The sequence below is a fragment of the Rutidosis leptorrhynchoides genome, chromosome 9, assembly GCF_046630445.1.
Source record: "Rutidosis leptorrhynchoides isolate AG116_Rl617_1_P2 chromosome 9, CSIRO_AGI_Rlap_v1, whole genome shotgun sequence".
NCBI lineage: Eukaryota > Viridiplantae > Streptophyta > Magnoliopsida > Asterales > Asteraceae > Rutidosis > Rutidosis leptorrhynchoides.
In genome coordinates, this window is record NC_092341.1 from 277612785 (window position 1) to 277622322 (window position 9538).

Genomic DNA, 9538 nt, shown 5'->3' on the forward strand with positions numbered 1-9538 from the left:
TAAACACGTATAAATTTTAGAAGTCATTTTGGGTCAAGTTGACTTTTGTTGACTTTTGCATATTAGTCTCGAGCATTAGGATTGTGGTACACTATGACTTGACCAAAAATTGTTAGACAAATATTGACCAACATATAAATATATATAATTAATATAGGTTCGTGAATCCGAGGCCAACCTTGCACTTGTTAAATGACGTTATATGTATTTTTACTACGAAATACAGTATGGTGAGTTTCATTTGCTCCCTTTTATATATATTTTTGGGACTGAGAATACATGCGCTGTTTTTTATAAATGTTTTACAAAATAGGCACAAGTACTAAAACTAATTCTACGTGGGTTTAAACCAGAAATATACCCATAGCTTGGTAACATTAAACTACTTGTCTATGTACGGTAGGCGCGAATCCTAAAGATAGATCTAATGGGCCTGACAAACCCCATCCTAACTATGGGATGCTTTAGTACTTCGAGGTTATTTTAAACACACCTGATCTGGTGTACTTCAGAGGGTAAAACATGAATGTTAAGGCTTGTTACCGGGTGCCTACAACTTATAGAATAATTTTATACACTTGCGAGTGTACATATATTTATAAACGGAAATCTTGTGGTCTATTAATATATTGAAATGATTGTTATGATAAACCTATGAACTCACCAACCTTTTGGTTGACACTTTAAAGCATGTTTATTCTCAGGTATTAAAGAAATCTTCCGCTGTGCATTAGCTCATTTTAAGGATATTACTTGGAGTCATTCATGGCATATTTTGAAAGACGTTGCATTCGAGTCATTGAGTTCATCAAGATTATTATTAAGCCAATTATAGTTGGATGTATTATGAAATGGTGTGCATGCCGTCAACTTTCGTTGTAAAGAAAGTTTGTCTTTTAAAAACGAATGCAATGTTTGTAAAATGTATCATATAGAGGTCAAATACCTCGCGATGTAATCAACTATTGTGAATCGTTTATAATGTATATGAACGGGTCCTTTCACCATCATTCCGTGACACCCTTCGGATATGATATAAATTTCGAAGTACTAAAGCATCCGGTACTTTGGATGGGGTTTGTTAGGCCCAATAGATCTATCTTTAGGATTCGTGTCAATTAGGGTATCTGTTCCCTAATTCTTAGATTACCAGACTTAATAAAAAGGAGCATATTCGATTTCGATAATTCAACCATAGAATGTAGTTTCACGTACTTGTGTCTATTTTGTAAATCATTTATAAAACCTGCATGTATTCTCATCCCAAAAATATTAGATTTTAAAAGTGGGACTATAACTCACTTTCACAGATTTTTACTTCGTCGGGAAGTAAGACTTGGCCACTGGTTGATTCACGAACCTATAACAATATATACATATATATCAAAGTATGTTCAAAATATATTTACAACACTTTTAATATATTTTGATGTTTTAAGTTTATTAAGTCAGTTGTCCTCATTAGTAACCTACAACTAGTTGTCCACAGTTAGATGTACAGAAATAAATCGATAAATATTATCTTGAATCAATCCACGACCCAGTGTATACGTATCTCAGTATTGATCACAACTCAAACTATATATATTTTGGAATCAACCTCAACCCTGTATAGCTAACTCCAACATTCACATATAGAGTGTCTATGGTTGTTCTGAAATATATATAGATGTTTCGACATGATAGGTCGAAACATTGTATACGTGTCTATGGTATCTCAAGATTACATAATATACAATACAAGTTGATTAAGTTATGGTTGGAATAGATTTGTTACCAATTTTCACGTAGCTAAAATGAGAAAAATTATCCAATCTTGTTTTACCCATAACTTCTTCATTTTAAATCCGTTTTGAGTGAATCAAATTGCTATGGTTTCATATTGAACTCTATTTTATGAATCTAAACAGAAAAGTATAGGTTTATAGTCGGAAAAATAAGTTACAAGTCGTTTTTGTAAAGGTAGTCATTTCAGTCGAAAGAACGACGTCTAGATGACCATTTTAGAAAACATACTTCCACTTTGAGTTTAACCATAATTTTTGGATATAGTTTCATGTTCATAATAAAAATCATTTTCTCAGAATAACAACTTTTAAATCAAAGTTTATCATAGTTTTTAATTAACTAACCCAAAACAGCCCGCGGTGTTACTACGACGGCGTAAATCCGGTTTTACGGTGTTTTTCGTGTTTCCAGGTTTTAAATCATTAAGTTAGCATATCATATAGATATAGAACATGTGTTTAGTTGATTTTAAAAGTCAAGTTACAAGGATTAACTTTTGTTTGCGAACAAGTTTAGAATTAACTAAACTATGTTCTAGTGATTACAAGTTTAAACCTTCGAATAAGATAGCTTTATATGTATGAATCGAATGATGTTATGAACATAATTACTACCTTAAGTTCCTTGGATAAACTTACTGGAAAAGAGAAAAATGGATCTAGCTTCAACGGATCCTTGGATGGCTCGAAGTTCTTGAAGCAGAATCATGACAGGAAAACAAGTTCAAGTAAGATCATCACTTGAAATAAGATTGTTATAGTTATAGAAATTGAACCAAAGTTTGAATATGATTATTACCTTGTATTAGAATGATAACCTACTGTAAGAAACAAAGATTTCTTGAGGTTGGATGATCACCTTACAAGAATGGAAGTGAGCTAGCAAACTTGAAAGTATTCTTGATTTTATGTAACTAGAACTTGTAGAATTTATGAAGAACACTCAGAACTTGAAGACAGAACTAGAGAGAGATCAATTAGATGAATAAAATTGAAGAATAAAAGTGTTTGTAGGTGTTTTTGGTCATTGGTGTATGGATTAGATATAAAGGATATGTAATTTTGTTTTCATGTAAATAAGTCATGAATGATTACTCATATTTTTGTAATTTTATGAGATATTTCATGCTAGTTGCCAAATGATAGTTCCCACATATGTTAGGTGACTCACATGGGCTGCTAAGAGCTGATCATTGGAGTGTATATACCAATAGTACATACATCTAAAAGCTGTGTATTGTACGAGTACGAATACGGGTGCATACGAGTAGAATTGTTGATGAAACTGAACGAGGATGTAATTGTAAGCATTTTTGTTAAGTAGACGTATTTTGATAAGTGTATTGAAGTCTTTCAAAAGTGTATAAATACATATTAAAACACTACATGTATATACATTTTAACTGAGTCGTTAAGTCATCGTTAGTCGTTACATGTAAGTGTTGTTTTAAAACCTTTAGGTTAACGATCTTGTTAAATGTTGTTAACCCAATGTTTATAATATCAAATGAGATTTTAAATTATTATATTATCATGATATTATCATGTATGAATATCTCTTAATATGATATATATACATTAAATGTCTTTACAACGATAATCGTTACATATATGTCTCGTTTAAAAATCATTAAGTTAGTAGTCTTGTTTTTACATATGTAGTTCATTGTTAATATACTTAATGATATGTTTACTTATCATAGTATCATGTTAACTATATATATATCCATATATATGTCATCATATAGTTTTTACAAGTTTTAACGTTCGTGAATCACCGGTCAACTTGGGTGGTCAATTGTCTATATGAAACATATTTCAATTAATCAAGTCTTAACAAGTTTGATTGCTTAACATGTTGGAAACATTTAATCATGTAAATATCAATCTCAATTAATATATATAAACATGGAAAAGTTCGGGTCACTACAGTACCTACCCGTTAAATAAATTTCGTCCCGAAATTTTAAGCTGTTGAAGGTGTTGACGAATCTTCTGGAAATAGATGCGGGTATTTCTTCTTCATCTGATCTTCACACTCCCAGGTGAACTCGGGTCCTCTACGAGCATTCCATCAAACCTTAACAATTGGTATCTTGTTTTGCTTAAGTCTTTTAACCTCACGATCCATTATTTCGACGGGTTCTTTGATGAATTGGAGTTTTTCGTTGATTTGGATTTCATCTAACGGAATAGTGAGATCTTCTTTAGCAAAACATTTCTTCAAATTCGAGACGTGGAAAGTGTTATGTACAGCCACGAGTTGTTGAGGTAACTCAAGTCGGTAAGCTACTGGTCCGACACGATCAATAATCTTGAATGGTCCAATATACCTTGGATTTAATTTCCCTCGTTTACCAAATCGAACAACGCCTTTCCAAGGTGCAACTTTAAGCATGACCATCTCTCCAATTTCAAATTCTATATCTTTTCTTTTAATGTCAGCGTAGCTCTTTTGTCGACTTTGGGCGGTTTTCAACCGTTGTTGAATTTGGATGATCTTCTCGGTAGTTTCTTGTATAATCTCCGGACCCGTAATCTGTCTATCCCCCACTTCACTCCAACAAATCGGAGACCTGCACTTTCTACCATAAAGTGCTTCAAACAGCGCCATCTCAATGCTTGAATGGTAGCTGTTGTTGTAGGAAAATTCTGCTAACGGTAGATGTCGATCCCAACTGTTTCCGAAATCAATAACACATGCTCGTATTATGTCTTCAAGCATTTGTATCGTCCTTTCACTCGGCCCATCAGTTTGTGGATGATAGGCAGTACTCATGTCCAGACGAGTTCCTAATGCTTGCTGTAATGTCTGCCAGAATCTTGAAATAAATCTGCCATCCCTATCAGAGATAATAGAGATTGGTATTCCATGTCTGGAGACGACTTCCTTCAAATACAGTCGTGCTAACTTCTCCATCTTGTCATCTTCTCTTATTGGCAGGAAGTGTGCTGATTTGGTGAGACGATCAACTATTACCCAAATAATATCAAAACCACTTGCAGTCCTTGGCAATTTAGTGATGAAATCCATGGTAATGTTTTCCCATTTCCATTTCGGGATTTCGGGTTGTTGAAGTAGACCTGATGGTTTCTGATGCTCAGCTTTGACCTTAGAACACGTCAAACATTCTCCTACATATTTAGCAACATCGGCTTTCATACCCGGCCACCAAAAATGTTTATTAAGATCCTTGTACATCTTCCCCATTCCAGGATGTATTGAGTATCTGGTTATATGAGCTTCTCTAAGTACCATTTCTCTCATATCTCCAAATTTTGGTACCCAAATTCTTTCAGCCCTATACCGGGTTCCGTCTTCCCGAATATTAAGATGCTTCTTCAATCCTTTGGGTATTTCATCCTTTAAATTTCCCTCTTTTAAAACTCCTTGTTGCGCCTCCTTTATTTGAGTAGTAAGGTTATTGTGAATCATTATATTCATAGATTTTACTCGAATGGGTTCTCTGTCCTTTCTGCTCAAGGCGTCGGATACCACATTTGCCTTCCCCGAGTGGTAACGAATCTCAAAGTCGTAATCATTCAACAATTCAATCCACCTACGCTGCCTCATATTAAGTTGTTTCTGATTAAATATGTGCTGAAGACTTTTGTGGTCGGTATATATAATACTTTTGAATCCATATAAGTAGTGCCTCCAAGTCTTTAATGCAAAAACAACCGCGCCTAATTCCAAATCATGCGTCGTATAATTTTTCTCGTGAATCTTCAATTGTCTAGACGCATAAGCAATCACCTTCGTTCGTTTCATTAATAAACAACCGAGACCTTGCTTTGATGCGTCACAATAAATCACAAAATCATCATTCCCTTCAGGCAATGACAATATAGGTGCCGTAGTTAGCTTTTTCTTCAATAACTAAAACGCTTTCTCTTGTTCATCCTTCCATTCAAATTTCTTCCCTTTATGCGTTAATGCAGTCAAGGGTTTTGCTATTCTGGAAAAGTCTTGGATGAACCTTCTGTAGTAACCAGCTAGTCCTAAAAATTGACGTATATGCTTCGGAGTTTTTGGGGTTTTCCACTTTTCAACGGTTTCGATCTTTGCCGGTTCCACCTGGATACCTTCTTTGTTCACTATGTGACCGAGGAATTGAACTTCTTCCAACCAAAATGCACACTTTGAAAACTTAGCGTACAGTTTTTCTTTCCTCAATACTTCTAGCACTTTTCTCAAATGTTCTTTGTGCTCTTGATCATTCTTTGAGTAAATAAGTATGTCATCGATGAAAACAATGACAAACTTGTCAATATATGGCCCACACACTCGGTTCATAAGGTCCATGAACACAGCTAGTGCGTTAGTCAATCCAAATGGCATAACCATAAACTCGTAATGACCATAACGCATCCTAAAAGCAGTTTTTGGAATATCATCCTCCTTTACTCGCATTTGATGATATCCAGAACGTAAATCGATCTTCGAATAAACCGACGAGCCTTGTAGTTGATCAAATAAGTCGTCAATTCTCGACAGTGGATAACGGTTTTTGATGGTAAGTTTGTTCAACTCTCTGTAGTCAATACACAACCTAAATGTACCATCCTTCTTATTGACAAACAAAACAGGAGCTCCCCATGGTGATGTGCTTGGTCGAATGAAACCACGTTCTAATAGTTCTTGCAGTTGGCTTTATAGTTCTTTCATCTCGCTGGGTGCGAGTCTATAAGGAGCACGAGCTATTGGTGCAGCTCCTGGTACAAGATCTATTTGAAATTCAACAGGTTCGTGTGGAGGTAGTCCCGGTAATTCTTTCGAAAATACATCGGGAAATTCTTTTGCGACGGGAACATCATTGATGCTCTTTTCTTCAGTTTGTACTTTCTCGACGTGTGCTAGAACAGCATAGTAACCTTTTCTTATTAGTTTTTGCGCCTTCAAATTACTAATAAGATGTAGCTTCATGTTGCCCTTTTCTCCGTACACCATTAAGGGTTTTCCTTTTTCTCGTATAATGCGAATTGCATTTTTGTAACAAACGATCTCTGCTTTCACTTCTTTCAACCAGTCCATACCGATTATCACATCAAAACTCCCTAACTCTACTGGTATCAAATCAATCTTAAATGTTTCACTAACCAGTTTAATTTCTCGATTCTGACATATATTATCTGCTGAAATTAATTTACCATTTGCTAATTCGAGTAAAAATTTACTATCCAAAGGCGTCAATGGATAATTTAATTTAGCACAAAAATCTCTACTCATATAGCTTCTATCCGCACCCGAATCAAATAAAACGTAAGCAGATTTATTGTCAATAAGAAACGTACCCGTAACAAGCTCCGGGTCTTCTTGTGCCTCTGTCGCATTAATATTGAAAACTCTTCCGCGGCCTTGTCCATTCGTGTTCTCCTGGTTCGGGCAATTTCTAATAATGTGGCCCGGTTTTCCACATTTATAACAAACTACATTGTCATAACTTGCTCCGACACTACTTGCTCCGCCATTACTCGTTCTGACACTATTTGTTCCTTTCGTTCTATTAACCCCTGGTCCGTAGACCTCACACTTCACCGCGCTATGACCATTTCTTTTACACTTGTTGCAAAATTTTGTACAGAACCCCGAGTGATACTTTTCACACCTTTGGCATAGCTGCTTCTGATTGTTGTTGTTGTTGCGGTTATTATTGTTGTTGGGATGATTGTTGTAGTTGCTGTTGTTGTTGTTGTTGTTGTTGTTGTTGTTGTTGTTGGGCCGTTTGTTGTTGTTGCGATTGATGTTGCGATTGTTGGGATAATTGTTGCGATTATTGTTGTAATTGCTGTTGTTGTTGTATTGGTGATTCTTATCACCGTTTTCCTCCCACTTTTTTTTGACTTGCTTCACATTGGCCTCTTCAGCAGTCTGTTCTTTAATTCTTTCTTCAATCTGGTTCACTAGTTTGTGAGCCATTCTACATGCCTGTTGTATGGAGGCGGGCTCGTGTGAACTTATATCTTCTTGGATTCTTTCCGGTAATCCTTTCACAAACACGTCGATCTTCTCTTCCTCATCTTCGAATGCTCCCGGACACAATAGGCACAATTCTGTGAATCGTCTTTCGTACGTGGTAATATCAAATCCTTGGGTTCGTAACCCTCTAAGTTCTGTCTTGAGCTTATTGACCTCGGTTCTGGGACGGTACTTCTCGTTCATCAAGTGCTTGAATGCTGACCACGGTAGTGCGTACGCATCGTCTTGTCCCACTTGCTCTAGATAGGTATTCCACCATGTTAACGTAGAACCTGTGAAGGTATACATAGCGTACTTCACTTTGTCCTCTTCAGTACACTTACTTATGGCAAACACCAATTCGACCTTCTCGGTCCACCATTTCAATCCGATCGGTCCTTCGGTTCCATCAAATTCCAAAGGTTTGCAGGCAGTGAATTCTTTGTAGGTGCATCCTACACGATTTCCTGTACTGCTAGATCCAAGATTATTGTTGGTATGTAGCGCAGCCTGTACTGCGGCTATGTTTGAAGCTAGAAAAGTACGGAATTCCTCTTCATTCATATTCACGGTGTGTCGAGTAGTCGGTGCCATTTCCTTCAAAATAGTCAAATGGAACAAGTTAATCATACAGAATATTAAGAGTAGTTAATAGTATTTCGTAGCATAATATGAACTCATTTATAAAAGCTTTTTCTTCATATTAGCGTTTTATAAGTTTAAATTCGGGTAGTGCCTACCCGTTAAGTTCATACTTAGTAGCTAATATACAATTCAACTACTACAATTCTATATGAAAAACTGATTATAATAATATTTCGCGTTCAAACTTTTACACAATATTTTACAAACTTACAATACCGCTTATTTTACATATAGCATGAAATATAGCACACAATAAATTTGATACAAGATGGTTGTGAAGATAATTCTAGCTAGTACACAAGTCGTTCAGCAAAGGCAATAAAGACACGTAATTCATACGTACAGAAACAAGTCATGCATTCTGGTTTTACTAGGATTACTTCCCATCCTTGGTCTTGTGGAACATAACCGTTATGGCCGTTGATAAGACAGCGTGTTGTAACGTCGTCAAAGGGACGAGGGTTACGTAATGTCCAACAGTCCCGTAACAATCTAAAAACCTCATTTCTTACCCCAATTACTGACTCCGTCACTTGTGGGAACGTTTTGTTTAATAGTTGTAGCCCGATGTTCTTGTTCTCACTTTGGTGAGAAGCGATCATTACTAATTCGTAAGCATAACATGCTTCTTTATGTTGCATGTTAGCCGCTTTTTCTAAATCACAAAGTCCAATATTCGGATATATTGAGTCAAAATAATTTCTTAACCCATTGCGTAAAATAGCATTTGGGTTCCCCGCAATATATGCGTCAAAGTAACCACATCGTAACTTATGGATTTCCCAATGTGATATCCCCCATCTTTCGAACGAAAGCCTTTTATAAACCAAGGCATTCTTGGAACGTTCTTCGAATGTCTTACAAACTGATCTCGCCTTAAATAGTTGTGCCGAAGAATTCTGACCGACTCTAGACAAGATTTCATTAATCATGTCTCCGGGTAGGTCTCTTAAAATATTAGGTTGTCTATCCATTTTGTGTTTTTATACTGTAAAATAGACAAGAGTTAGATTCATAAAAAAAAATACTTATTAATACAAGCAATTTTTATATATATCATAAAGCATAAGCACACTATATTACATATATTACACCACACGAATACAACTATCTTATTCCGACTCGCTTGTTTCTTCTTCTTCGGTTT